Raw genomic sequence first — 23,438 nt, forward strand, 5'->3', positions numbered from 1 at the left:
TAAGTGATTTACCCAAGTGGTAGTGTTGTAATTAGAAATAGATCCAATTGACCAATGCTCATGCTTTTAAATACACAAATACAGAATTAGTCTGGACTACAATTTTCTTCATGATTTTTTTACTACTTATAAATTTCAGTCCTTTATCATCATCTATAAGAAGAGTTTGTTAACACATCCTCATGCTTTTTTATCTTCAACTTATTAAATAATTAACTTCTGAAAAGCAATTATTTGCAGGGATTCTACAACAGTTTAGCAGTAGAAGATAAAACATATGAAAATAACTACAAAATAAATATTGTAAGTTAAAAATGTCATCATGCAGGCATAGGTTTATTTAGTTCAGAATGTAGTACTTTCAGGACCTAATAAATTTAAATCTTTGCAAGGTACAGCCTAGGAATCCGTATTTTAAAGAAGTATGCTGCATGCACACTAAAATTTGAGTCCCACAGGTAAAGTGAATATACTGAAGTCCTCAGAAGAAGGACAGACATTTTTCAGACAGGAAGGCTTTTGATAGAGTATTTGAAAAATACATAGTATTTGGCTGTAACTCTGTAGATAAAAGAGCATTCCTCATAGAGGAAAAGGATGAGCAAAGAGTCTAGAAAACATAGAAGAATAAGAAACAGTAAACAATTAATTTGAGCTAGAGGACATTTAATTGCATCCTAAAATGATTTAATCCTGGGTAATGGGAAATAGTGAAAGTATTAGCTTTATGGTTAAAGCTCTACAACTTTGCAGGTATACACACATATAATCCACACAAAACTGAGGCAAATGTTTATTATTATTTTGATTTTACAAGGAACACCTGACACATCACGATCCCAAATCATACTTATAGAAAGTAGGAAAACTGGGATTTGAATCAAGATAATCTGGCTCTATTGCCTAAGCTCTTAAATTACCACTATGCTTAGGAAGAAATCCATCAAGGTTGCAAAATAGGAGCATGAAATTAACAAACTGTGTTTTGGAAAACTAATCTGGCCTAGTCCAGGGTTATTTAAAAATCTCGAGACTGGAAGATGCTTAGACAACTATTTTAATTGTTATGGGGCAGGGGAAGGTAGGGGTTTTGGAAAATAATGGTCTGATATAGAAGATACAGGAGTTCAGAGAAGGATGATGTGACAGTTTGAAGTACTTTTATGAATCCCCAAAAACAAAAATATTGTGTTTTTGAACTAATCCATTCCTGTGGGTGTGAGACCCTTTTGATTGGACTACATCAGTGAGATATGAATCAGGTTGAGTCTTCACCGTCTTGCTGGGTCTCATATAAATGGAAACAGAGAGACACACAGGGAAAGTAAGCTCTGCTATTTTTGATCCTTCTATTGGAAAAAGGACTTGAGGCTCTCTAGTAGCCAAAGTTTAAGCAGGAAGGTCCCAAGAGGTTGAGCCCATGGAGCAGCTGAGGGCTGTAGAGATGAGCCATATGCCTGATAGCCCACATCTGAACTCAGGGAGAAAGTGGAGCAGCTGAGACTGAGCGGAGATTCATAGAGACAAGCCCTATGCTTAGTTGCCTATAATTGAGTTCTGGGAGATGGAGATTCTGGTGGGGAAGGCAGGAATCTTGGCAGAGGTCATCAGCCATCTTGCTTCGCCACATAGCAAGATCCCAGGGTCGCTTGTAGCTGACTTTGGTGAAAAAGCATCTCTACTTATGCTCTGATTTGGGCATTTCATGACCTTAGAATGGTATGTAAGATTTTACCCTTAATATAATCCTTCTTATGAAAGCCAACCCATTTCTGGTACTTTGCACTGGCAGCCCTGTGGCAAACTAAGAAAGATGGGAATGAAAGCAAGGTCATAGAAAATTACTGCATATAGATATTTAATGAAAAAAAACAAGAAGGAGGAATCAAATATTTTATTCAATTCTTATGTCTGCATCTCTCTGATGTTTCAGATGACATAAAAAAAAAAAAAAGCGGAGTGGGTGGTGGGTGGTGGGGGATATTGGCCACACAGGAATGGAGGTTTATATTACAACCAAGTATCAGTGGTAAAAGAAAACCTAACTTGGGGAAAGACTCCTCTACATTTTCTAGAATAGTTTCATAGACTCTTTTTATTTAAAGCTTTAATACATTTAAATTTAAATATGTTTCACATGAAATGGGGTTACAACATCATGTGATATAACACAACCTTAAAAATGTAAACTATCTGTAATATACACAGAAAACACAGAGTGAAAAACTAAGCACTTATTTTTTTTTCAAAATTGGAAAAAATTGTGTTAATATTATTTTCGTATCTGTACTCTATTCATCTTTTATGATAATAAATATTTGAAATCAAGAAATTCTCTCCAGGATTAATATAATTTACATTATGCTTAAGGAGATATCAATCAGTTATTAAGCAAAATATTTAAAAGTATACATAAATCTTAATAAAAATTCTACCAACAGCAAAAAAAATGTTATTTTCACACGTCTAGTAACTGACCATTTTTCTTCGATCTATAGTCCCAAGACATACTAATTTAAAATTAGAAAATTTGTAAAATGACTTTTTTTAATTTGTGGAAAATAGAATTACAGTAGATTTTAAATGACTAGAATTAAGTAAAACATCATATACACATTCATAAATAACAAAGAAAGCAGAAAAACATGGTCTTGTGATGTTCTGAATCCATTACATATATAAATAATTATAACTTTAATGATAAAAAAGTATTACTGAATAATTATTTTATATCTAATGTGCAAGGCTATTCTACTTGAAAACAAAGACAGAGACAATAAACTTATTTCCATTCATTATATTGCAGTTTTTAAAAATTGCTTTATCTATAAAGAGACTTACAGAGGAAGAAATTTAATTGACAGGTAGGATACAGCTCATTAAGTCAGTCATTATACTACATCCATTTGTCATTCTGTCACTAAGTAGCTTTAATAAAGAAATAGTTTTGAAATGCCAAATTTGGACATCTAAAAAAACTTACAGATAATTTTGAATGGTTATAGTTTAAAAAGGCTTCCTATAAAGAATAGCTTGAAAGACATGCCAGTATTTTATTGAACGCAGCTAGTTTGTAGATTATAGTTTATATTCAAAATTTTATCTTTTAAACCAGATGTGGTATACACAAAATAATTTTCACCTTCAAAAATGTATATTCCGAAGAAGACCTAAGCAGAATACACAATTTTGAAATGGTAGGGTGGTGATAAATATATTTCATAAAGTATAAACTTTCAGGCTTTGTTCCTTTTTGGTGTTTTTTCCCATTTAAATTATTATTGAAATCACTCTTGGTGCTGGAGCTGAGGGCCGGTGAAGGGAGAAGGATTCAATAACATGCTACAATTGAAATATACAAATAAATTTTAAATGAATAACTACATGAATAAAAAAGTATTTTAGTCAAGTAAAAAAACGGATTGGGGAAGGTAATTCCAAAGAGATAGAAGAAGGTAAATTTAAAAGATAAAAGGATAAATAAGTTTCAAGCATAATAAATAGTCTCATTCATTAATTCATTCATCTGTTACTCAATAAGTATTAATCCAGTTTATTATGTGTCTGGCCATTTTCCGTAGAGTTTCATTCATACATTATTGGACATTACTTTGAGAGTTTACTTTGCTACTCCATATATCATACATTAAAAACTTTAATCTTTAAAACACTTTATAAGAGTCATTTTACAGGTAAGGAACCTGAAGTTCAGCTAGCTTTAAACAACTCTTTCAAGGTCACTCAACTCAAAGTAGAAAAATAAGGCTTGAGCCACCGTCTGTGTGATTCTAAAGTCTATGCGTTATGTCAAGTATTTGTCTCTGTTCCTAAGGACTTATATTCTGAAAGAGCAGACCAAAACATACACATCATAATAAAATGCAAACAATGGCATGAAAGATTGCAACATATTTGCAGCAGAACAGAGAGAATGACTGATTGTCTTGATGGGTTCACGATGGGAAACCATATGGGAAATTTCACAAAAGAAGTAACAATGCAATGGAAAGTTCAAGGAAAAGTAAGGTAAGCAGGCATAAAACAAAGAATGGAAATTCTGAGTGCAAGCAAGCACATGTGCAGAGGTAAAAAGGCATGAAAGAGCATGATTTTTCAGAATATTTCAGTGCGATTGCAGCGAAGAGTCTATTGTGGAGGAGCTGCAGGAGAAGTGGTGGAGAAACTAAGGAGAGGGTAGCTAATGGTATCTGGCCTAGGAGAGTCTAATCAGTAGGAGGACTTAGGAAAAGTCAGTATATTTGATGACAGGAAATCCAATCAAGGAGATTCAGAAATGGAGGACCAAGCAGAATGGGTAGAAGTTTTTGAGTATTTTAATGCAATTGAAATGAATAGAATGAAATAGGTGGTTTTAATTTGGAGGAAGGGTGTTATTCCCCCACTCCCACCCCAGATCTTGGTTTTTTAAATTTAAAGGTGTAAGATATTTCAGTCTATCTGGGGAAAAGGGGGAAAAGAGTTCTTGGGGGGAAGTTAAAAAGATTATTAATGGTTCAGGTTCCTGGAGGAGGCAGAAAGGTTAGAGATGGCACAGATGAGGAGGAAAGATCTGAACAGGGCATAGCATGTAATCAGCTGGAGAAAGGAGGTAACAATGAAGAGTCCCTTGTGAAACAGGAAATTTCAGGGTTGGAGTGGCGCCTACTACAAGTAGTAAAAGTTAGGACAAGTGATTTGATGAAATGACCCAAGTTTTAGATCTTTTTCAGTAATGTACAAGTTACTATTGCACCATCACATGGCATTAAAAGATCATGAAATCGGATCTGATGTCATTAAGGATAATGGTTACTGGAATAACAAGTGAGAAAAATCTGCAAATATGTCAACATTAATTAAAAATCAACTTCACTATATTATATAATCAGGTCACATGCCTTTTCTCTCTCATCTTTTGACTCCAGGGTGTACATGCACAAATTCATAACAAAAATGTTATAAGATGAAATATTCTAATTACCTTCTTACTGATGCCTAAAACAAAGCCATAATGGATTTTCAAAAGACAACCCAGTCCCTCAGGTCCCTGAAACTACAGATATTAATAACCCAAATGGTATTTTGAACACATCCCAATCATTGGAAGGAAGTGATTTGCCCTTGGATTATTGTGGGTCACAATTTGACAACTCCACATTTCAACCTTTTCAAACCAGTCACTTACATCTACAGCAGTTTGCTATATTGATATAAAATAACTGACCTGTTTATATCATCGGGGAATTCGGGTTTATTTTTCTTTCCTGAAGTTTTCCCAGAGTGGCTAGCTAGTCATAAGCAAAAACACTGAAATATATAGGCAGGAGAGGACCAAGATACTATAGATATAGCCTGTCTTTTAACACACTGAAAATTAATGTCTGGAATCTTGCAAGTTTATGTATAAACATGGTAAATAAAATCATATCTATGTCAATGAAGTCTTTCTGTGTTTGCTACCAAGATGAGTTATTAACATTATGAAAAATACCCAATTATCACCAAGAAGGAAATATGGTGCAAATAAACAGTTTAGAAATAATAAAATATCTGAAATGAATTAATTAACAATTCAATAAGAGTATTAGTTCGGGTGAAATCAGTTGCATAGTGGAAAACTATTTTATAATACAATACAGTCTATTAAAAGTTTTTCTTTCAAGACATACATAAATAACACCACTGTGTATTATATATATTTAGTTAAATAATTACATATTGTATCTATCTAAAAAGAACATGTCTAGTAAATATAGATTATTAGAAAATTGAATGATCTCTTTATGCTCATAACATTTTGTAGATCTTTTAATAATTTAATATTCTATAGCAAGACTGAAATTGGAATGTTTGTTTGAAGTATATATAAATAATGCATTTTTGAAAAGCTCTCACTGTTTTGTGAACCATAAATATAACTTCTCCATAAGGCTTATGATTTTGGCACATGATGTTTTCTCAATTAGAAATCTATAGATACACTATAATCTTTAATTTTGCTTTATTACATTTTGCAATTAAATTTGGTGGAATAACCCATTATAAAATAGATTTCTGTAAATTTCATTCATTAAAAAATGACCATGAATTTAGAAATAAAGTTCAAATTATAGTAAGGGGTGAATATTGAAGTAAATGGCTATATGAAAGCCTTGGTTCCTTACTCCATTGAAATAATCTGGGCTCATATTAGAAGTCCCTAAATGAAAGTAGGGTAGAAATTATAATAGCTTGATAATATAAAGAAAGTAGAAGTACTCTTTATGGTAGAATGAAGATTGCTTACTAAAAAAACAGAGGTTGGGAAACGGACTTGGCCCAGTGGTAGGGCATCCGTCTACCACATGGGAGGACCACGGATCAAACCTCGGACCTCCGTGACCCATGTGGAGGTGGCCCATGCGCAGTGCTGATGCACGCAAGGAGTGCTGTGCCATGCAGGGGTGTCCCCCACGTAGGGGAGCCCCATGCACAAGGAGTGCACCCCGTAAGGAGAGCCACCCAGCGCAAAAGAAAGTGCAGCCTGCCCAGGAATGGTGCCACACACACGGAGAGCTGACACAACAAGATGAGGCAATAAGAAGAAACATAGATTCCTGTGCCACTGACAACAACAGAAGCAGACAAAGAAACAAGAAGCAGCAAACAGACACAGAGAACAGACAACTGGGGTAGGGGGGAGGGGAGAGAAATAAATAAATAAATCTTAAAAAAAATACAGAGGTAAAAGCTGAAGGTTGATAAGATAGAGAATGGGGTAGATGAAGGGGTAAGCAGATATTAGTGGTGGGAATTGATAGAAGCCGAAATGGGAGAAGTAGACATGAGACCATCAGTCAGAAGAAAAGCCATGCTATTTAACATATGAAATGATTTCTTTTGTTATAGGTCCTGTTGTACATATATTATAGCCAAGATATGGTCTTTACCTGCCATTGAAAAGTGCTTCCTTCTCCCTCTCACATCACATGGATCCAAACTTCCTCAGAAGTGGAGGGCAGTCCAAGCAGAATGCTGTGACAACTGTTACTAACCTCTAAGTCAAAGAATGGACTCCACCGTCTTCTAGTAAGAGAACCAGCCCACACAGATGAGGGCAGATATTCATAAAAGACATATATGCTGAGTTTTCTCATTTGACAGGTAAATTAATTCAGTTAAGATATTTTCAAGTTTGATATCACATCCTAATACAAAATCAGAAGCACCTTTTTCCCCTTTTCCTCAACTTATATCACTCAGTTTCAAATGAATACCTGGGGTAGGTGACATGGTGGTAGTGATGATGGTGATAGAGGAGATTCTTTCCCCCTATCTTGGAGTGCTAGATACTCTGATGCCAGACAGCGTTAAGTTAACCTGCATCTTTGTTCACTTTCCTTATAATTTCAGTTCTATTTTTGGCAAAACCTAGTCTTTTACTACTATTTTTTTTTCTAAATAAGACACCATTAAACCTATGTTTACATTTTATTTTAGTGCTATCACCTGCCTGCTCACATTCACTTTTTAAACCACATACACTAGCAATCACTGGTTTGGACATATGCCCTTCCCTAAGGGTCTTCATCTAAACAGTTTTGCAAGCTAATGAATTCTTCATCAAAGAACATCAGTTCATCAAAGACATCAGTTCATCAAAGACATAGATCCTATAGTTAAATGTTGGGTACACATTTGAACATTTTATCACCATGGCAAACTAATTCAATTGAACAGAATGCATAGAAGAACACAAGCCATGTTTAAATAAATTCATCTTAGAGAAGAGATTATATAGCCTCACAGACCAATAGAGGAATTACCTGTCTACCAGTTCTTCATTTCCCAAATGATCTGGCTGTGCCAGCACATTGTTCCATGACTCTGTCCTTTCACTAAAATAAAACACTAGGGATACTTTGGCAAAGAGCAACCAATTCCCTAACAATGACAGATAAATGGGACATTTTTATAAGGAGCTGCAAGGATACAATAAATCAAACTTATGTTTAAAAGTCATGCCAAACTCATTTGAAAGAAATTCTTAAACTTCATATTTGAAGCAGAAAGATAACTGTGTCCATGACTAACATTCTCTGATATAAAATATTAATGTTTTTACATATTTTAAATACATTAATATGAAGAATCATAAAATGGGGAAATTTTTAAATAGATTAAATATAAGAAATAATGTTACCTCCAAAAATAAGGATATTTCTAACTCTAGAGAAAAGCAAACCTATTATAATACTTAAACAATACAGAAAAAATAGTGTAAGGTAAAAAGTAAAAGTCTATCAAAATCTAAAACTCCTACAGATTATTTTAAGTTTAAAGTAAAGCTATCCTGATGTAGTCAATGAATTTAAAGCATATGCATACACAAATATATAATTATATATGTGTACATATATATGTGTGCATTTAAAAATATGAGTATACCATTTATATTATCTTAATCTTTTAAATGGGTATAGAATACTAATAATAATGATTATAGTAATAATGACAAGGACTAACATTTATTGAGTAGCATTACTAGGCACTCTACTATATTCCTTATATGAATTTTGTCTTTTAATATGTAAAACATGATTGTGAGTTAATTCTTGTTTTTTCCCCATGCACCTGTTGGGCTGACATGAAATTAAACAGCTCCAATAGCAATATGATTGCTAGAAGCTATTTATTTGTTTGTTTATCTATTATATTAATGAAGTATAGCAAATAAAAGTAAGTATAGCTCCTAATCTGGAATTCAAAATAATTTACTTCTAGTACATTGGAATTTATCAGAGTTTAAGTATGTTTGTTTCTGTCTGTCCATACTCCCACTTCTTTTTAGGTTACTCTCTACATCCAAATAGAATGATCCTGGTTGATTCCAAATCCCACTAGCCTTTTTTCTTAAATTCTTAGGTGGGAATGATACAGACTCAGCCCTCTTAGTTATCCGTTAAGTTGGTCTAAGGGATAGTTTCAGACATCTGACTCATCACAGGACACTCCAAGTCCTCTGATTTGTACTTTTCAAAATGGTGTTGAAGGAGAAGGAGTTTTATGCTTGGGATCATGGAACTGTGAGGATGGTCAGCCATTATTTCTATTTGTCTAGGCAGATGGAGAAAGCCTGCCTACCATGGGAGGGAATAGGTACCACAAACATACGGATGTAGGTACCATACATGGCTGGAGATGTAGAAAAGAGGATGGAGGGAGAAGAAGGTAGAGGAAAGGAGAGAAAGGGAAGGAAAAAGAAAGGGGAGAATGAGAGAGAGGAAGAGACAGAGAGAACCGAGGGCCTCATCTGTGTATCAGGATTGTCCAGCCTAAAATCAGTTGTGTGCCTGCAAATGTTTAAGAACTAGTTCCTCCTGAAAATAGCCCAGTTTTGAATAGAAATTTTAATTCTGTTGTGTCTATACGCTCACCAAGACTCATTTTAAGCTAATTATATCAGTGAATGCAGACTCAGAAAGAGATGTACAGTAGCTCACCATTTTTTCTACCATACAAAGACAGTATAGACATGAATTACCACAAGAGGACAGATAATAGTAAAATATGGTTTTACTCTATATTATTAGGTTACCAGAAAGTGATCAGTTTTGATTATTTATTTTCTTTACCTTTAATATTGACATGGAGGTTATAAGATCCTCTGTAAAGGCATGTAATTGTCATTCATACATGAAATACATTAATGCACATGAAGCTAGAAAGCATTAGACAATTTTTATAGATTAGAGTATTTTAATTTAAAAAAGGAACATAATTGGAACACTGATGGTCCATTTTCTGTTCAACTGTCCTCTAATCATAACACAGATAATTTTATTCAATTCTATTCCACAAAATCTACATTCCTTGGGAAATCATTCTGTTCATGACACTGGGGTGTATATGGAATGGAATATTTTTTTTTTATTACAAAGTTTATATGAAAAACTCATCAGTATAGCTGTGTTTAGAAGGATGTAAATGACAGAGATCTGAAGTAGAAGATATCTCATGTTATTGAAAGCAGGCATTTTAATATTTTAAAGAAATCAAGTTTTATTATTCAAAAGTCCAAATGCAGCATAGGAGAAGTATAATAAGAAAGAAGAGGAAAAGAGAAGTGCGGTCACCCCTCGGGCTGAAGTGTGGTTTGCTGGCCTGGCAGGGGAGCGGCCGCGGTAGGCCTAATTCCGCTGCCCCCATAATAGGGTGGCTGGTCGGACTCACCGCCACCCCTGAAGGAAGCTCGGCATGGGCGCAGAGTGCCCTCGGGTCTCCCCTTCTCGGCAGCCATGCTTCCGCGGCCGCCCCTCCTCCCAGATGGCGCCACCCGATGCCTTGTGGGGCGGCACCCTTCTTCTTCCTTCTCCCTGCGCAGGCGCAGGGCAGAAAATTCCAGCCTGCCCTTTTCCCCTCCCCCGACAGCAGCAACAGCCAGGTGTGGGCGGAAAAATCCAGCCCGCCCTTTTCCCTTCCCCCAACACCAGCAACAGCCAGGCGTGGGCGGGAAACTCAAGTCTGCCCTCCACCCCAGCAACAGCAGCCACCAATCCCTAAACCCTGCCCCTTCCCCCAGCAACAGCGACAGCCAATCCCTAACCACCACCCCTCCCCCGTCCAGTACCGCCCACTGACCTTTTGCCGGCAACCAATCAGAACAGGGCGTGGCTTTGACCAATCAGCCTTCCCCAGCCCCTATAAAACTGTTGCCTCTCCCTCAATAAAGTGGACTTGCGTGTTTACCTTGTCTCCGCGGTAGTTCTTCTGCCGTGCGCCCTCCAGTCCTGAGAGCCCCCGACAAGGGCCTGGCCTCCCTTGTCCCCAGTTCGTCGCCTGCTTCTCCGGGCGACCCCTTCATCGCCTGCTTCTCCGGGCGACCCCTTCGTCGCCAGCTTCGCTGGGCGACCCCGTCAGCCGAACCGCGCAACCCCTTGTGAGACCGATCCCTCGTCTGCTGCCGGACCGACCCCTTGTCCCAAGCGGGACCGACCCCTCGTCCAGAGCTGGACCGACCCCTCGTCCGCAGCCAGACCCCACCTCTACCGACCGAGCAAGCCGCCGCAGAGAAGGAAGAGGCAGAGAAGGACAGTGATTGAGATACACAAGAAGATATGACCCAAATCATGCAAAAGTTATTGAACTGTGACATTGAGGATGGCCCAGGAGAAAACTGCAGCAGAGACCTGCCATTCTGTGAGTGTATGTGAGTTACTGGGCCATGGGGAAATGCCAGGAGCTAGAGGTCTGGAGGCTGAGAATCTGCAGAGCTTGACCTGTTTGTGTCTATCTGATGCTCTAGGGAAAAAAGAGGCAAGGCTCCAAGGGGACCAAGTAGCATCATTAGAAAAGGACGAGGCTGTCTATGTGTCACTCTGGCCATAGCTAAAATCTTGCTCTGAGCCAAGCAGCCTGAATTTACATATATTTAGCAAAATATTTCATTTCCTAAAATGTCCATGGATTGGCAGGTGGCACAAAAGGGTGGGTAATGATGCACAAAATTGGAAAGGAGGTATCTTAACATTTTAAAAGGAGACCTTGCAGAGCCTTTAGGATGGTTGGTGGGAGGTGGTATTATGTATTAGAGTGCTGGCTTTAAGACAGTTTAACTGGTTGGGAGTTAGTCCTCATCAATGGAAACGTGGGAAACTTACTAGGACTCAGTTTCCTCATCTGTAAATAGGACTGCTTATAGTGTCTCTACCTTGGATTGTTATGATTAAATACTTAAAGGCACACACAAAAATTAGCTACCTTTATTTCAAATATTGGTATGTGTATTGTTGAATGAAGTATTTTAAAAGAGTTGATATGAACCAGAAGGCATAGTACGAAATTCATGTCACCTCATTTGTTCAGGTGAGATGGAGGATGGGATGCAGGTGGATTAGATAAAAGAGGCGAGAGAGCAGCAGAGATGTCCAGGATATACTGATCTAAGCCTAAGGTGGGAATAAAAGCAAGATCTAAAGAGATCGAGCAGAAAAAAAGAGAGAAATAATTAGGGAATGAAGGTCAAGATGGTGAAGGAGGTGGCTTTGAAATCATTAATTTTAATTAGATATTAAGAAGGGATGAATTTAAGACTCAAAGAGGAGGTGACTCCATGACTAAAAAGGTAAAGAAAATAAAGTGCTCTGGGGTTGGAGGTAGAAAGGAAGTGGTGACTGGAAATGGATCAGGATGCAGAAGGAGTGGTTGTAAGGACAGAAGAGAAGAAATTGTCCAGTACTGTAAATATGCACCTAATTGACAGAGTAACAGTCATTTCTTCAATTCCAAAATTCTAGAGCCAAGCTTGCATATGTGACACAAATATATGCTAAAAGTCAAGAGATAGAGAGAGAGAGAGAAAAAAGAAATTTCATTGATAGAAAATAAAGAGGGCTAGGAAAATAACTGAGAAGATTATCTTTAAAGAAAAACAACCAAGTGCCCTTAACAAAATTACCTCTCATTTGTGTGGCTGTTGCCAAGAGTGAAACTGATATTCATTCAATGCACTGCTAGGGATTATACAGGAGGGTGAGTAGGATAGGGCAGGGCAATATAGTCACCACCTGTTTACAAAGATGGGTTACCTACTTTCTAAAGCAATACCTGGACCTGAATCGTCCATAAACCTTTGCTGAATAATGAGCAACTTAAATCTGCTATGACTCAGAGAAGTAGAAGAGCAAAGATAAGAAATCACTGAGGGCTACTGCTTCTGCTCTACATGAATATGAGAAGTAAAAACAAAGGATCACGAGAATTAAAAAATGTTCAAAACCTAGCACTTTTTATACCAAAGTATCTCTAAACCAGTTGCTTTTCAAGTGTGGTATGAGGACCCCAGAAGTCCTGGAGATTCTTTTAGGAGGTCTGTGGGGACAAAAACTATTGTCACTGTGCTGACATTTGCACTGATGGTGGTAAAACAAAGGTGAGTAAAATTGTTAGTATGTTAGTCCTAACCCAGACATTGGCACCAGACTACTATGGGTGACCGCATTCATTACCACCACAGAATCGCTCTTCATAATTAGTAAATAAAAAAATAAATCCAGTGACCTTAAGAATGTCCTCAATGATACAACAAAAACACACACATTTTATTGATTCTTGAGGACACTTTCTTTAATATTCTGTGTGATAAAATACATATAATATGTGATTGTTTGAAAGGGAGATTGAACTAGCCTTTTTTTGTGTGTGTATATATGTGTGAAACACCATTTTTACTTGGAAGAATGGTTGCCAAAGAAAACAAAACCAAAAACATTGTAACTCAGATAAAAAATGAATATGTCACTTCAAGGTAAACAACTGATACTATTCATTACCTATAATAAAATTCAAATTATCCAGTAAATCAGAATTTTGGAAAGATTGTATCTGTCAGCATGAACTTGATGGCTTCCCAAAACTTAAAATTTTTTTGATGGGTTCAGTGGTGATATTAATAATTATGATGTTTTGATATTAAATACTGATATATGTTAGCATTTAGAAGTGGATTCAGTGATCCAACATTTTCCACATGACCAATGCACAGTACAAACCTATGGATTTCAATTTAACAGGACCCAAAAAGTTCATTGGCATGGTTTCAGAGTCCCCATTGCAACTGAAACTTAAGAAATTCCTATTGCCAAGCTTTGGTATAGTATCAAAGAAAATATCCACAATTATCTGGAGAGGCTATTAAAATACTCATCTTTTTAAAACTCCATACCTGTGTGGGGATGGATTTTTTTTTTTCACACACTTCAACAGAAACAAAATTATGAAGCAGATTGAAAGCAGAATCTTCCAAGATAGACATTAAAGGAATTTATAAATAATTAATATGTAAAAATCTTTTCTCAAAAAATTGTTTTTTTGAAAAATTATGGTTATTTTTAAGAAAAACACTATATGAATATACAATGGGTTTTTATTATTTAGTGTTATTTTAAAATAAATATATCAATATTTTAACATTTTCTAATGCAGACAAAAGTTCTTTGGGGACCTCACTAATTTTGTAAGTAAAGATTTCACCTGAGTCCAAAAAGTTTGAGAATCACTTCTGTAACCCATGAAGTTGGTAAGTAACAAGAATAAGCAATTGGTTCCCTGTGCTGTTGATGGCTGACTTTATTAACCTTTGCTTTATCTGATTTCATACTAGCTTCTTGACTTGTTCTTAATACTTTTAGGTTCTGATTTCTTATCTATAGCCTCACCTTCTGAACACATATCCCCTTCCCAGACATCTTAATACTTTATATTGGCTCTGATAAAGTTTTTGACTCTCTGTCTTGCTACAGCTTGTCTTTGCCTATGGGTCACAACCTCTTCTAGAACCAGCTGAGCACAGAAGGTACTGACTCTCAGTCCATGTCCTCCTGTCTGTGTTTATAAGGCAATGTATAATTTATCTAGATTACTGAAGGATGTTTTATTATATCATCTTCTAAAAATTTTGTGATATTTCTAAATTATAGGCTAAAGTGCATATATAAACTTTCCCTTATTATTTTCCTAATATACAACAAAGACATTTGAGATAGACCTCCAAATAAGACCTCCAAATAATTTGTCCAAAGACAAATGAGATAGACCTTCACACAGAAATTATTTGTGAAAAGTTGTTCCCTTGGGTTTTAGACTCTTGCATTGCATTAGACCTGTGAGTTCTCCAAGTTTGCCAACTTTTCTTGCAATTGTTATTTCACAGAACTTTTGTGGTCACAAATACAAGTCCTTTCAAATAAAAATAATTTGTGGGTAATCAGGTTCAGAACTTGTATACAAAAGGTCCAAACCATAAAACATGCTATTTAATGATCCCTAGAGAGAGACTAGACTACAGCATATAATGAATTTACAAGTAGAACATGACACAGCCCTCCTTAAAAATCCAACCATGTTATTTAGAAAGATGCCCCAAGATTTTTCCTAAGAATTTTTGTAAAGTTGCTAACATTGCACTTCAGTAGTAACTTCTCCAGAAGCATCTCATTGATGCCAACTATGGACCTTTTTTCATTTTTTGCAGTCCCACCTATTAATATCTGTACTTTGACTTTTTCTTCACAGTCCTTAGCTGATATAGAGGAAAGAGGATAAAAGGAAAATAAAATTAATGATGACATTCCTAGGCATTCCCTCAAAAGGAACAGCCACAGCTGTCAGATTTACTACAGGAATATTTTAAGCTATATATATATATATATATATATATATATATATATATATATATAAATATATACGTATATATGTATGTGTTTGAGCTCCATATTACAAAAATGAGAAGGAAGTAAAATGAAGTGAGAACTACAAGTGTTTCCCCTTGGGCAATGACCTTTCTGGTTTCACTTGTCCTACATTGCCATAGAGAAAGTTTTCAGCTTAATCATAATGTTGTACCTTAATAATAATGTTTCCATTTTTACAGAAAAAGAATACATCTAGAATGTTAGAATTTTTGTAGCTAAACTAACATTATTTAATATATAAATGCCTATAATCCCTGTATAAATGTGGCATATACAGTAATGACACCTGTGATTTGGAAATAAAACAATCCAGTAAAATCAGGTGCATACTGAAAGACATAAATAGCTCCTCAAATGACCTCCTAATCCTTATTTCTGCATATGTAAAATTATAGGTATAGAAAGATAACACAGGTCATCAGCTATCACACTATTTCTGAAAAAAAGATATAGTGCTTATTGAAAAAAGTGTATATTTGGTAACATTAAAAATAAGCCAAGTTTATATATATTAAGAAATGTATAAATCCATTTCTGACCCCCCAAAAAATTCATTTGGCTTTAATTCAGAAAACTTTACTTGACAGTTTCAATGGAAGCAAAATTTTGTAATTAACTTGTTCCATTATGTGGGAAAAGCAATTATTAAGTACAGTCTAGATTAATGAGAGGAGCTGCTAGGAAGATGACAAACTGTCCATTTGTCAGCCCATGCAACCATCCATACCCCAATTCTGCTTAATGAAAGAGCCATCCTTGGAAATAGGAGTAATTAGTAAACCAGCTGTTTTGAGGTTTCAGGGTTCATTTTCCCTTTGGATTGATTATTAAGAAAAGCAGAATTTGAGGCCCTAAAGCAAGTCAAAGTAGCCCATTTAGAGAAGGAAGGTGTCAAGAAAAAAGAAATACTGCTTTTCCTGTTTTTCAAACGTAAGAATGTTAATAGGAAGAGCAAGAGCTTTTCTTTGAAATATTTCTTTGAACTATCCCTTTGATTTTTCTTGAAGAGGCTTGGTAAAGTTTTCAAATATTTTGCTTTCTAGAGTAGAATAAGGGAGGACATACTCAAGGAAGGAGTTGGTCAATGAAGGCTTTCAGCACCACCTCTCACCACTCCCATACGGAGAGGATTACATGTTACCAAACCACTCACTAAGCAATGTTTTTGCTTCTGCTACCTCTTTTGAACATTAAATATAATTTGTTGGTTTCCATAAAGATTTTCCTTAAAGTCTAAGGATAATTGAGGACTTAATCAAACCCCTAAGGCAGCAGCCCTCAAAATGATATCCACCACCACCACAATTGCCTAAGTGCAACTTCCTGGAACCCACACAAGTTTTATTTTATTGAGGCAGGACATACGCAATGGCTGGCTGGCATTCTTAATTGTTCACAGTACCTAGATTGTTATTTGCATAGCAAAATTTGAAAACAATGTATTTTTTTCCTCAAAAAAAAATTGTATAAATTTAGAAGATCAGAGATGGATTATTTTTTACAGGCAAGGACAGATTTATACCACAAAGGCACTGATTCGTAGAACACCATCGGTCTTTTTAAGGACTGAAGAGAAATGACAAAGGGATGTCCTGATTTTAAACTAGGACTCTTTCACTCTACCATATTGACCCTATGCTGCATGTCTCCAAGATTCCTCCAGGTAGAGCCCACCTGGGTCTTATGCCATGAATGACAGGATCTAATCGTAACTGAATATGCATAATCTACTTCCACACTTCTGCTTTTACCATACAGCCACCCAGTAAAAGGAGGGAAACTGTTAAATCCAGATGCTTTAAGCTCCCTACCATAGCAGCCCTGCAAAGATGCTGTTACTTCCTTATATCATTGTTGTATTCCTAACTGTAACATTTTCATTTTAGTCTCTTAAAATGTGGCACAAAAAAATTTCAGTGCATTAAGAAAAATATTAAGCTGTAACAACTAATAGAAAAATGTAAACCACAGCTACCTAAGGATTGCTTATAGACAACAAATTCAATTCCCATTTATCAAGTAGATGCCAGCAGTTTATGTATGAAATAATATATCCTTCTTATAATGTGTGCCTTTAATTTAGTATTTTTTTTGCAAGTGTTCCAAACACTTTAACTCCATCAAATTGCTCAAAGATATGTTTCTCTGGGACATTTTAAACTCTAAAATATGTACAGCTTCAAATAGATTCAAATGCTAGGAGATTACTTTCTTTGGTCTCAGATTTAATCATTATCCTGTTACCAATGGGTAATGAAAAATATTTTGTTTCAGAGATGTAAAAGTATACCTGTGTATATGCTGTATTATATATATATACACACACACACATTGCAATGATCAATATTCTATCCTAAGACACTGGAAACCTCTTAAACTCATTCGATGACGTCTTTTCTTATTCTGCTTTATGCATTATCTCGTTCTTGTTTTGTCTGCTAACACAGGGAAAGGAGAAAGATGAAGTTTCTTTATTATTCTACAGCATCGAGGACTTCCAAAACACATACTACGAAATAAGAACTAGCATCTAAACATAACAACACCAAGTTGTGTTTACCAAATTTGTAAATCAAGCTAAGAAACCTCATTAAAATGATTGAAAGCACAGAAGAGCAGCTCTTGAAAAATGCATCAGGAAATGCTAAAATTACACGTTGGCTTGAAAGGCTCACAATTTGACTGCCATTGCATTCTCAGACACACCAATTGATTTGCAAAGTGGCAGCCAAGAGAAGACATATATCGAGCCAATCAGTAGACAAGGAAAGCATCATGATAAGATGTTTTACTTTTGCTACTGTTGTTGATAACTATAGAAGTCAAACCAAGCCAAGTCTAAGTGACTTTTAAAGACTCTTAGTATTTCAGAAGGATGGTGATGGAGTTGTTAAAGAAGATTGGGAGAAGTGCAAAGGAACCTAGGAAGAGAAAGGAAATGAAAACATTTGGGGGAAACTTTTTTTAACCCCCTCCAACAGGGATTGACGTTTTTACCAGGCAGTTAACGTAGATTACAAAATGCAGATATAAAGAATGATGTGAAAATATCAGATAACCTTCTAATGTTTGCCTAATAGAACATGGGCTTTAATATCATTTCCTCCAGGGGAAACGGACTTTGGCCCAGTGGTTAGGGCGTCCGTCTACCACATGGGAGGTCCGCGGTTCAAACCCCGGGCCTCCTTGACCCGTGTGGAGCTGGCCATGCGCAGTGCTGATGCGCGCAAGGAGTGCCGCACGACGCAAGGGTGTCCCCCGCGTGGGGGAGCCCCACGCGCAAGGAGTGCGCCCGTGAGGAAAGCCGCCCAGCGTGAAAAGAAAGAGCAGCCTGCTGAGGAATGGCGCCGCCCACACTTCCCGTGCCGCTGACGACAACAGAAGCGGACAAAGAAACAAGACGCAGCAAATAGACACCAAGAACAGACAACCAGGGGAGGGGGGGAATTTAAATAAATAAATAAATCTTTAAAAAAAAAAAAAAAAAAATATCATTTCCTCCACATTAGACTAACACTTTTAGAAATATTTTTCCATGGTTACATTTGATCGGCAAAAATGTGCATGGGAAGTTTGTTCAGCCTTTTTATTTCAAATTGCATACAAAATATGTCACTTTAATATTTATTAGTCAAATGTAACATTAAAATTCATCTTGATATGTATTCATGTTTAGGGTTGTTTGACTTCTTAAAAGCTTAGCACATTGTGTACCTTGCAGAGAGCTTGTATCTATATGCAAAGACTGAATAAATTACCTCAAGTGTAGACTACTATAAAAAAGATGTTTCAGACTTACAAACACACACATTACTTCCATCTGGTAAATGGTTACTACTAAACTATTTATAAATATCACATCGTATTTCACGTCACACATGGTAGTGATATTCAATTTTCATGTTTCCCAATTAAAAACCGTTATGTATTATTTAATACACAGTCACACACTTGTGTATCTAGCAGAAAAACAATTGATTTCTTTAATATTTCCACAGGAATTACTTTCTCATCCTGTGCAATAATATACATGTAATATTGAAGAAGGCAAAACAACATGGCTTACTAAAGTTCGTGTTTGTTTTCAAAAACATAATGGATCAAATTTGTGCTAAATGAGTTCAAGCTCATAATTGCTATTTTCCATTTATCTTTCAAACATTTCTTTTAAATGAATGGTTGGATATTATGCAACATTTAGATATCTTTCCTAGAAATAAAGTGTTTACTTAAGCAGTATACATAAAAGAAGTCATTACCTATGAACTCTTTGAATAAAGACTCTAATTCATTTATGTGACTCAAACATAAATCACACTATATAACCACAACAACTTGATTGCTGTTAATTTATAGAACAGTACATTTGAGTACAATTACATAGATGATGTAGTTATTACTAGATCCCAGTCCATATCCACTCTATAACCACAACAACCTGATTGCTGTTAATTTATAGAACAGTACATTTGGGTACAATTACATAGATGATCTAGTTATCATCTGGGACTAGATCCCTGTCCAAATCAACAATCCTGTATGAATTAATGATGTAAAGGCACAGTTATACTATTTTTGTGTACCAGAGCCCTTCTCAAACTAACTTTCAATTACAAAAGAGAAATTGAAATATCTGTGGCTGTTTCTGAGAAGAAAAATCAAATCTGATTTTGAATTTTTCTATTAATTTTTTTTCCTACACTAAAGGTCAGATAATTAAAAATGAGTTTAAAACATTTTAACCAAAGTGTAAAAATAGAAGATAATTCAAGAACAAAAGCAAACACATATAACAGACTTCCTTAACTTTTTGAAAGCAGTATGTCTTCCATTGTAAAATTTCCTCAAGCAACCCTCCTTTGAATAGTTTTGTTTTTGTATGATTTGTGCTCTACTATTCCTAAGATTTCTCTTCTGTCCCCCACATGCTATATTAATAAATGTCTCTCCAATTACTGGAAGGTTGTGTTATACCATTCTTTATATAGCATGTAAAAGATTCAACAAAGTCAACTAAGTGTTTTTATGGACCATTATAACTTAATATTTCTCAGTTTGTTATATATGTTTAAAATCGCATTCATTGGGCTCACATTGCTCATTCTTTCTCAGTCTACAAGCATGCTCAAATACCTCCTTCACCAAAATGCTTTTCTTCAGTATTCTGCCTCCTTAAATGATCCCAAAATAAAAATACACATAAAAGTTATTTGTAAAGTCTATAGCACTATATAAATATTTACTTTCTTTTGTTGTTATTGTTTATTCATTCAAATATGTATTGAGCAGCTACTTTTTCCCATGTACTATTCCAGATTCTCAAAGGATAGTCTGAAGACTACTGATATACTTTATATCTATTCGTGGTGTCCCTGAAGTCAAAATTTCTTCCATAACAATAATATTTGCCTGTTACTTGCTCATTCTCTCATGAGTGCACAGTAGTTTCCCAGGGGCTTCATAACCAGTAGTTCTGATAGCAAATTGAACATGATTGTACATTCTTCAGTTTTATTTTTTTCTCAGTTTTAATTTCTAATATGGTAAAAGTAAATAGCTATAATCCATAACTTGGAAATATTTTTAAGACAAACAAGACAGTGAAGAGTTTAGGTTTGTAGGCTATATGATCTCTGTCACAGTTACTCAACTCTGCATTACAGAAGGAAAAAGGCCATAGACAAACTGAAAACAAATGAATGCAGCTCAGTTCTAATAAATCTTGATTTACAAAAACAGGAGTCAGGCTTGGTTTAGCCTGCAAATCACAGTTTGCCAATCTCTAAGATAAACAAAAACTTTTTTTGTCCTCAATATTTTTTAAGAGTGTGAAGAATTTCTGAGACTAAAAAGTTTGAAAACTACTGTGGAAGCCTCTCAGAATTGAATTAAATCTTTTGTTACTTCTCTCAAAGAGTTGTCCAGAGGAAAAGCTAAACAACATATTGGGATCCCTTTATACTGAAGACAAGTACAAGGTGATATGAGGTGGAAAGAAGAAAACACCCCACTCCATCCAAAGGTGGGATTTGAGTGTTATCAAGGAATGCATCAAGAAGTGATAATGTCTGTATTTTCCTGTACACAGTGAAGGTGGGAAAAGTTACTTTGAGCTACAGAGTTCTCTTCTCTTTGCCACATATAAATCAAGGCACAAGGCAATGTTTAGAACAAAACTTTCCATATATGTGTGCTTTAAACTAAAATGGCATAGCTTATTTTTCAAACCTGATTTGTTTTAGCATAAACACTTGTTATTTTTAATTAATAGTGTTTAAATGCATAAATCTTGGGTAAAGTGCACTATTTTTTTTTTCATTTACCTAAACTCATTTAAAGGAAATAATTAATTAGTTCAATGTAAAATTAATTATGTTTCCCAAATTTATTATCTACTTCATGGCCAGCGATTCTGAAGGTAGAATATATATTCACTAAAATTTTGAAACTCTTGGACTCATTAACATGGTCTGAATAATTTCAGGACAGCAAAAGCCATGATCTGCAATGTTAAATTCCAAAGTTACAGACCTGAAACAAAATTTCATACAATAGTATTGGTATTATTTTCCATTCTTAAAATTTTGATAGACATTATTAGCATATATTATTTGTACTTTGAAAATGGATATATTAGTCAGTAAAAGAGGTGCTGATGCAAAATTCCAGAAATTGTTTTGGTTTTTATAGAAGGTATTTATTTGGGGTAGAACCTTACAGTTACCAGGCTACAAAGTCTAAGCTACTTCCCTCACCAAAGTCTTTTGCTACACATTGGAGCATGATGGCTGCTGACATCTGCTAGGGTTCAGGCCTCCTGGTTTCTTTTCTCCCTGGGGTTCATTTCTCTCTGGGCTTAGCTCCTCTGTTTTTCTCCACAAGGCCAGCTGTAGACTATTAGGCAAACAGGTTGTTTCTCTTCCTGGGGCCTTCTGTCTTTCCTCATGACCAAGCTCCTCTGTGTGCTTACTTCCCGGAGCTCCAGTTCACGACTCCAGCATCAAAAACTCCAACTCTGTTCTTTGCCATGCCTTTTATCTGTGACTCAACACCGTACTGATGTGGCCCAATCAAAGCTCTAATCATAATTTAAGCAACCCAGGTATAGACCAGTTTACAAACATAATCCAATAATTTTTTTGGAATTCATAAACTATATCAGACTGTTACACTGGACCATACAGTCTTAGTTGCCATGTGATTTTAATGGAATCAACTATAAAAGTAATGACCATTTTGGTTATATCATGAAATATTACAACTATAATTTAGTAAGTCTTCAAATGATGAAAAACTTCAACTTCTAAAAATCTAACTTTCAGGAATATTTGTACATATTTTAAAGATTCAAGCTTAAGAATGTTCTTTGCAACACTAATAACACTAAGTAAATAAGAAATATGAAAGCTTATCAAAGCAGGAGTGATTAAATTAATAATGGAACAGAATTTTAAATTTTTATAGAATACTATGTAGTCATTTAAAGAATGAGGTTGACCAACAAATAAATATGGAAAACTCTCCAAAACAGTCCAATAGTGTATACATATATAAATGATTCCATTTTTTTTTCTTTTTAAAGATGTGTATTTATGCATAAATCTGTGTATGCAAATTATAGGAAATGTACTAGAACCAAACCTTAAGGGCAATTACCTTTCTGAGGGGGCTAGGTATGGAAACATTTAAAGCTGATCTTTATAATTCTGTAGTGTTTGATTCTTATAATAAGCATAAAGATCTAAAATACTTGTATAATAAAAATGAAATAAAAAGATACCATTTAGTTTCATGTAAGCTTGCATCTCGTTGAAATTGAAATTGCCACAGGTTTTACCCAATTATTCTCAAAATTTAGTGTGCTTCCAAACTACTTGGTCTAGGAGGCAGAGGGAAAGGGGATCGTCCCACCTTAAAGATTATATATCAGACAAGTGTCTAGAGCCCAGGAAATCTGACAAGAGGTCAACAGGATCTTATGCAATTCTGATGCAGTCAGCAGTGGGTAAAACTAATGCACAGTCACATATGAGAAACAATGCTCTAAGCATTATGTGCAGAATCTCCTGAACAAGCATTTCCTCTGTACTAAATACATATCTAACTCCAAGTCTGTTTCTGTAGGCATCTTCAGGTATCCTGTTATGAGTCCTACAGGTCTATTTACCCTTTACTATCTCGTTTTAGTTCACCTTACTTTCTTTTCCA

General features: G+C 35.5%; 1 protein-coding gene across 2 annotated transcripts in view; it reads right to left on the bottom strand.

The window, feature by feature from the left end:
- The window catches only part of GRID2 (glutamate ionotropic receptor delta type subunit 2), a 1,588,204-nt gene that overhangs the window by 1,025,600 nt on the left and 539,166 nt on the right, over positions 1 to 23,438 (bottom strand). The window lies entirely within an intron of this gene.

The sequence above is a fragment of the Dasypus novemcinctus genome, chromosome 1, assembly GCF_030445035.2.
Source record: "Dasypus novemcinctus isolate mDasNov1 chromosome 1, mDasNov1.1.hap2, whole genome shotgun sequence".
NCBI lineage: Eukaryota > Metazoa > Chordata > Mammalia > Cingulata > Dasypodidae > Dasypus > Dasypus novemcinctus.